Source organism: Corvus kubaryi, unplaced genomic scaffold (assembly GCF_017639235.1).
Source record: "Corvus kubaryi isolate FWS band 111438036 unplaced genomic scaffold, C.kubaryi_AGA036_p1.0 39086, whole genome shotgun sequence".
Taxonomy (NCBI): domain Eukaryota; kingdom Metazoa; phylum Chordata; class Aves; order Passeriformes; family Corvidae; genus Corvus; species Corvus kubaryi.
The window spans coordinates 11,790-20,298 of NW_024581195.1; the positions used below are offsets into that span (position 1 = coordinate 11,790).

Genomic DNA, 8,509 nt, shown 5'->3' on the forward strand with positions numbered 1-8,509 from the left:
GATAAAAATAAGTGCCACAACAGTCTCCTGCACCAGAGCAATTTTCAAAAGGAGACAGTGAGGCAGTATTGCAGGAAGCACATTGTTCTCTCTGCTAAGACTGCTTCATTCACTACAAATATATTGGCTTTTAACAGTTCCTTTTCGGATTAATTTCTACCAAAGAGAAGGAATTATGTTCTACAGCGTGAATCCATATGAAAGGAAAAGCATTATACTGGGACGACAGGGTTTATTGCAACAGCAGAATGTATCTTAAATGCAAAATTACACCAACACTATGAGTTTACCAGTTTAATCATAGCTTTAAAAAAAAAATCAATACAGCAGACATTACATAAACTCATTTATATGAAGTTTTTACACTGGGTGCACAAAAACAAAAAAGTAGAGCCAGAAGTGTAAAGGCAGCAGAACAAAACATCTCAAGCCCTTGAAATGCATCACAACTGTGCACAAGTAATGAAAAGATTCATGAAATACAAATAGAAAGCTGTAGATATAAACAAAAGCCGTATAAAAGGTAGATAATAAAGCCATTAGGACAAGGAGGAATGACTTTAAACCAAAAGAGAGTGGATTTAGATTATATACGGGGAAGGAATTTTTCCCTATGAGGGTGGGGAGGCCCTGGCACAGGGTGCCCAGAGAAGCTGTGGCTGCTCCATCCCTGGAAGTGTCCAAGGCCAGGCTGGAGATGGGGCTTGCAGCAACCAGAGATAGGCGAAGGTGTCCCTGCCCACGGCAAGGGGTGGAACCAGATGAGCTTTAAGGTCCCTTTTAACCCAAACCATTCCTTCATTCCATGATTCCATCCTGTCAATGAAAGCAATATGCCTTAAACAGTTACTAGTAAAGAACAGATCCTCTTTTTGTTCCCTTGAAGTCCTTCCTGCCTTCCCACCTGCGGAGATTAGAAAGAAGATGGACAATGAACAAACAATTCACTACTAAGGACAGAGCAATGCAACTCTCTCCAACTGAGAATAGATTATAACAGAAATTCACTGGCAAACACCAGGCTGGTCTCAGAAATGGGAAAACTGCCTAAAAAAAGAGGAGAATACAAATTTCCTGGAGAAGATTTTATCAGCAGATACCACCTACAATTCAGTGTGAAACCTCCCATCCTACCATGTTCAACTCCAACCATTTATGTCAATACAGGTCAAAACAAACTGAGATTTTTCTGAGTATGCTCCTCCTGAACCTACCCACTTTCCCTCAGTCTGTCCTCTCCACAGTCTCTGTACTTGCTTTAATCTGGGGTGGAATTTTTACTACCAAAATCACTGTCTGTGGAAAACAAAAATTTGAATCATCTTAACACTGTACTGTCTGTAGAGTTCTTAGTTTTCACTTGCTGTGCATTAGATGAACAAGCAAACTAGACCTGATTCCTATTCCTATCTGTAGGACTGGAAAAAACACAGCTGTGGAGCTTCTAAAACAAAACCCACGCAGAAGTCTTTCACGGGGTAAAGCCCTTCTACACTGTATCTACTCTTACACTGCACACTTGATGCTGTGCTGAGGTGTAAAAGGGACGGACAAAGGTTTGCATGGAAAACCAATACAATGGAAAACTCTCAGTGCTGAAATCCAAAGTTTGAAGTTGGAGAACAAGGATTAAACCCTTGTTATGTGTCAGGAAAAAAGCAGGAACTCTTAAGTGCCTAATCCAACACAATGGTCAAAGAAATATTCCACTTTAATGTAATTTAGCAGAGAGAAAACAATGGTTTTTTCATGCTTATTTATATGGAAGATCTTTTCATTGCAGTTTAGTGAACTCGAACCAAACCTTTCTTCAGATCTTCCAGTTTCCGTTGGCATTCAGTAAAAGTGTTGTGCCCATATGAGGGAGACACTTTTCTTGGGATCTGATTAATTCCTAAAATATGGATCTGGAAGTGTCTGAAACATCAGTCATGGACCAGCTGCCCAGGGAGGTGGTGGATGTCCCATCCCTGGAAGTGTCCAAGGCCACGCTGGACAGGGCTTAGAGCAACCTGGGATGGTGGAAGGTGTCCCTGCTCAAACGCAGGCATTGGATATTCCCTGACTTCTCTCCTATTGATCTGTTGATTAACAAGATAAGAGCACACAGAGAAAACAGTGCTGCAAACATTGTGTATTTCCTGTTTTAAAACCCCAATATTTCATAGTACAGAGGTTGCAACTTCAGACAAACCAGAATTTGACATAGGCTGAAGAGGTCAGCAGCAAACAGCAGAAATGATGACACCAAGACACTGCTTGATCGTGGCAAACTTAGAAAAAATAGGTGATTAAACAAATGTAAAGGAGAGACAATAACGGGAATTTTTTGCATGAACTACAATTTATCCCTTAAAACATTTGCAATTCCATAGCATCCAATAAATATGGAAGAACTGCTGTAGTGACTCAGAGGAACAGATGTACACTGGGCATAACTTAATTATAGAAAAAAACAGGAAAAACATGGATGTCCATAATTATCAAGAGTACAAGCTTCTATTATTTCTACAACAATTTTTGTAACAAAATTGTCAGGCGCAGTCAGATCCTAAACAACTGTGTTTTATCTATAAATAAATGAGAATATAGCAGACAATATAACTTTAAAATACTACAAATTAATATTTTTATATTCTTACAATTTTTGCTTCTATTTTCCATTTTTTTATGGTCAATAGAGTGACTCACAGGACTGATGGGACAGCCTCCCTAATCACCTCCTAAAGGTGTTTATTCCTGCACAATGACTACAAAAGTTACTCAACTCACTTAAATGCTATTTTAAGAGGTACAGTGGACAAAATTATATAGATTTTGCTCAAAATTTCTGTGGCAAGGAAGAGGACTGTGGCCTATATGAAATAAAGGAGTGGAATTCCACCCAAGTCAATCCCACTGTGCCAAGAGAAAACACCGTGGAATGGTGGACTACAAAATAAGCAATTATTCTGGAGTTATGGTAAATAGTAAATGGTAAATGGAAAGGGCCTTAAAATATATACCAAATATAACGTAAAAAAAAAAAAATTAAAAGTATTGTTATAGACACTGAGGACACCTCAGCAATGGCAGCACATGGAGTTCTACCATAAGCAGAATATCAAGATAATCTCCCATGGCTACAGGAATGCAAAATAACACCCAAAACCTCCATAAACTGCATTTTAACATTTATATTCTTCTCCTACAGCCATATTTAGGGAGAATCGACAGTCACACTGAGAATTGCTCATCTCTTCCTTGTCCAATAACCACAGGGGTTCAGAGTAAGCATTCATTTTTAAAATGCTTTAATATACCAATATAAAAGGCACAAACGAAGCCCATTCCAGGTCCATTTTGATCTCAAACTACTTTGATACTAATTAAAACAGCAAGTAAACATTGGTTAATCTCCTATTAATCGCCACAAGTGAAATCAGACATTGGCCCATCACAGTATCAAACATGATGTTCTAATGTGAAATATTATCTGTGGTTCAGTAAGAAAAATCAAATTAAACCCCAACCACCAACCCTCACCTCCACACTGAAATATGCCCACGTTAAGGAACTGTACAATCCAATCTAAAATAGGTATTAATGATTCATTAAGAATTAAACACAAATTGTTCATTTATGAAGTTATTAAACCTAACCAATAATTAAGGATCATAGATGAATGGTGGCAATGAATAATCAGATTAAAGTATCCAGTAGACTCCAGTTGGTAAAGAAAATATATAAATACAATAAACCATGTGAAATTACACCACAAATTCCATTTGCATGCAATCCAACCAATGTTCAGATTCCAACCATTTAAGCCTTGCGATTCCAGCTTCATTTTTAACTTGCCAAGTTGGGATATTTTCCAAAAAATCAGCACTTAGATGAACTTTTAAAATCAAAGAGTTTAGCAGAAAGAAAAAATATTTTATTATGTAGGCCAAAAGAAATGTGCAGTGGTGTGTATCTCATTTAGGAAACCAAAATGTACTGACGAGATATTTCAGAGATAAACAGTGTTTCCAACATTGTAGGAACTGCTTCAAAATAATTTCAGTGTCCACAGATGTTGAAATATTTGTACAAATATTTCTCTTTATAAATGTGCTGCAAGCACCCACATGTTGATCGTGTTTAAAACCCAAATTTATGAAATTATGTAGGTACTCAAGAGAGAAATACGGTTATTTTAATGTAGCACTTAGAAATGTAATGGTCATTTTAATATTTTCCTTAGAGGCAGCACAATAAATGTTTTCTGTTGTTTTCTGAATTTTAATAGGGGCACCCAGTAAAGATTTGGTTAGGAATGTTGTGATTAAAGAAAACAGCAGATGCTTTCCGACTGCACACGATTTCTGAGAAATAAAGGGAATTCCTTCCAGAATTCCCCACGGACAAACAAACTTAGGACACTGTTGTGATGCAAACTCAGCCCAGCACATGCCCGTGTCCCTGAGCACATCCCATGGTAATGCCTGCACAGCAACAACAGACAAGAACCACACAGAGAGCAGAACTCAACTCCTCCAAACACTCCCCTTCCACCCAGGATCCATCTGAAATCCCCCACAGGATACCTATTCCCACACGGGGCTGTTGAGGACGTTTTTCAAGGATTTAGAAAGACAGGGTTGCTGTGTGATAACAGAAATTTTTCTTCAAAACTCCCTAACAAACCCTATTAAAAGGTTTCAGTGAACTAAATATTAATCACAACAGCATCTTACCCACTATTTAACTACAGCACCTTTCAAAAGGCTCACTGATGTAGTAAAAATCAGACAGATCTTGCTAAGAAACCAATTTAATGTAATATTAAGTAACCCAAGTTTTTGACATCATCAAAAAGACCAGTTAATTTTAGCAGTCTCATAATCCAAATGCCACAATGCACAGTTAAAACACAAACACATTCCTATTAAAAACCTTTCCATTAATGTTGTTTCTTCCCTTCAGCAGGGAAGAATTAGGGAAATGTACTTGTGCAGCATGCCAGGAATTGCACATCTCACAGGCTGAACAATCCAGTTTTTAAGGATAGGGTAATACTTACTCCAAGCGAAGCCGATCCATAAAAATCTACGGTTTACAGTTACTCCCTGAAATAATAATGCTGATTGTCACAGCAGCAGGAGGATAATCCCAGCACATCCAGGCCTAATAGGCAGTGTGATCATATTTGCTCCCAGGAAATCAGAAAGCAGGTACCTGTCTCCCTGAAAATCCAGGCACCTTTGGAGAAAACAATGGACTTTCAGGTGCTTAATTTTTATTGAAATCGTAAGGCGTCCATGCTTCAGCCATCAGTGATTTTTTTAATCCATTTTCTTTTAATTCCTGAGAAAAGAGCAGATTTTTTTCACTGTTTGCAGCAAACAGGTCCTGTAACTACAAACTGAAGTTTCCATATCCAGTGCCATCAACTGTGTCATCTTCAAACATTCCTCACTTGGCAGCAGCCGATATTTTTCCATCTCTTGTTGCTTCTAAAAGTAGAAAATTCAGCGATTTCAGATGCTCTCTAGGAAGATGCACTGAAGGGAATGTTTGAGAGCAGGAGCAGAATAACCACACTCTGATTTTGCCCTTCAGGCATAGCCTGGGTGTCTTCGGCGTGTCCTGCTGGTCTTCAGGTTTGTCCCTAAAGGCTAGGACGTGGAGCCAGGACAGCACCAAGCAGCAGAAACAAACGTTGTGTCTTTAAGAACATACTCACTTTTCTATTGAGGTGTCACAACTTTCTCTCTACTCTTACTTCGCTGCTGGGTCAGATGAAATCTTTAAGGAGGTTCCATTAAAAGTTCGTTTCTGTAGAGAGAAACGCTGGAATTCCCGTTCCGAACGTATTCCAAAGGAGGTCAGGTTTGGTTTTAAAGCATGTTTGCGTCGATGAAAAGTTTTTGTTTTGCTGCAAAAAATGAAAATTCTCCCTTTTATTTACACATTCCCTCTGTATTCTTCCAAGTTACTCGGCTCCCTTACAGTTTAATCAGACATAGGGGAAAAAAAAAAAAAATCACCAAATATCGTATTTCCCATATGTACAAACTGACATTGTGGAGGCTTCATTAAAGGCTTTTATTTCTCTGCTCACTGATAACTGGACGTCATTTAATGTCACCACCACTTCCCAAGAGCCCAAGAGACTTAAAAAGCGACGGAAGTTTGAAAACCAAAAAAAAAAGTTGTGAGTTTTTCTGTACCCCAGGACGGTTTTCTTTCGCGAAGCTCAAGCCGAGACAGCAGACAAAAGAAGCTGATTTGACTGAGCCGTGCCAAGTCTTGCCTTTTTTTCTTCCCTCGCCTCGCTCGCTCTCTCGCTCTCTCGCTCGCTCGCTCCCAGCATGGCAACCTTCCCGAGCAGTCTTGGCGGAGCTCCAGCCTGTGCCAGCCTGTCTGAATCCTTGTTTTCCGAAAAGATGCTCTTTGCGAATCAATTAATAGATTTCCAAACAGGAAACTGTGGGTCAGTAACCAAATCTTGGCACCAACAGCCGCTGCTCCTGCCAAATCAGCTTTATAGATTTCATGGTTCCCTACCTTTTACAATGGATGTAACGTTTGTGCTCCCGGAATCGTGGAGCACTGGAAGCCATTCCCTGTTCTCGCAGGGATAAGAAATCTGCTCACTAAAAAATGTCCGCATGCGACACATGAACAACCTGCAGTAAATCAAGACTCTTTGGAAGGCGGGTGTATGTGTAATTTTAATAAGCACCAAATACTCCTTAAAATAATGTGTTTTCATTCTCTCCTCCCCAGAATCATGGGAAGACGCCAGGAGCAGGAGATGTATATATCTGAATTAAGATCACACTCGGAAGTCATGCACATTTTAACTTTATCTGAACTCCAGCTTGAAAACCACCAGTTCTTCTCAATTCCACCATTATTAAAAATCAGCTGAAAATTAATAAGGAATCGGATCCCAGCTCCTACACAAAAAATCTCCCCACATCCGTAGATCCAATGATGTCATCTGTTAGTTCAGCAGCTCAAGTTCTTGTGGCACTCAGAGCAGAAATGGCTCAGCATTAATGGTCAACTCTGGTGGGAAATTTTCTGATGTGCTGCAAGACTTTAAGGATGGAAAATTATATTTGGAACTTCATTCAAGATATTCTAAATGACAAGAACTCATGTGAGGAAAATTACAGGAATAAACTTTCTTTTATCTTCAAGCTATTTGCCAAGGCAAAATGCCAACTTTTTAAAATACATGCATTACATTAATGAGCTAGCTAGAATATTCCGAGGGAAAAAAACTTCCCAAAGTGTTTAATTTTGTAAGTTTATTCAATAGAGAGTCTCGGAAGTTCACAGGATCATAGAATGGTTTGAGTTGGAAGGGACCTTAAAGACCACCCTGTTCCAGCCCCTTGCCATGGCAGGGACACCTTCCACTAGCCCAGGTTGCTCCAAACCCCATCCAACCTGGCCTTGGACACTTCCAGGGATCCAGGGGCAGCCACAACTTCTCTGGGAAACCTGGGCCAGGGCCTCCCCACCCTCACAGGGAAGAACTTTTTCCCAATATCCAAGGAAGTCCCTCTCTGTTTCTAAAGGTTACGTTCTGCCAGAGGTTGGAAGACCTTATCTGATGATTTTTTTTAAAAAACAGGTTATTTCTCTGTCCTTCAGACCTAAGACATCCACCCAATGCTCCCCTTGTCTTGTTTCCAGTGACTGTAACAGTCCCATCCACGTTTCTCCCAGCAGCCTCCCAACTCCAGAAGAAACACTGTTAACTTTAAAATCAGATTTTTGCCTCAAAATATTGCACACTACCCCATTTCCATTTGCACCTCGCATCCTCGTGACAGGCTAACCTGGGGAAAAAACACTCCTATATATAAATTTTTTCTATTTCTTTTCTTTGTGAACTTGACAACAAACTCTAATGTGTCACTTTGCCTTTACTGAAAGACCTCTCAGGCATCAACACGGGAACAAAAAGATCTCATGGAAATTATTGACAGTGGAATTAACTCTGACAGGCTACACTACTGCAGCAGTCACTATTAAATGCTCAGCTTTTAATTAGTTTTCCTTCAAAAAACGTATGTATTGACAACAGGGGACTTCAGCTATATTAAAAATATATATATAATTCCAATAGAGATGAACTAGTTTAACTATTCCTTCATTACTCTTAGTGAAAGAAAGGCAGGAAAAACAAATAAATTCCTGACCAGCCCAATGTTTTCCTGAAAAGAATTTCCTAACAGGATGAAGAGCCTTATTTTAGCCCTCAAAATGTTGCTCCAAAGGCAGAGGATCCAACGAGAGTGGATCTCATGTGCAGGAATGATTCCACTCTTCCTGCCTTAAAGGCTTTTTTTCCAAGATGTAGTTTACTCCTAATTCCCTCTCTCTCTCCTCTTAAGGACTCCAACTGCAGGTCTGCTCCACTCCATCGGAACTGCTCCCACCTCCCTCTGTGACACCTTTCAAGATGCATCATCCTGCAGTCCAAGGTGTCGATATCTTTCAGTGGAACTCATTTCTCCTCCTT

General features: G+C 39.6%; 1 long non-coding RNA gene across 1 annotated transcript; it reads right to left on the minus strand.

The window, feature by feature from the left end:
• Positions 1-219: 219 nt before the first annotated feature.
• LOC121672156 lies at positions 220-7,371 on the minus strand. The gene is made up of 2 exons (XR_006018779.1): positions 5,048-7,371; positions 220-904 (listed from the first exon to the last, which is right to left on the minus strand). It is a non-coding gene; the product is annotated as an uncharacterized LOC121672156 (long non-coding RNA).
• Positions 7,372-8,509: the final 1,138 nt, after the last annotated feature.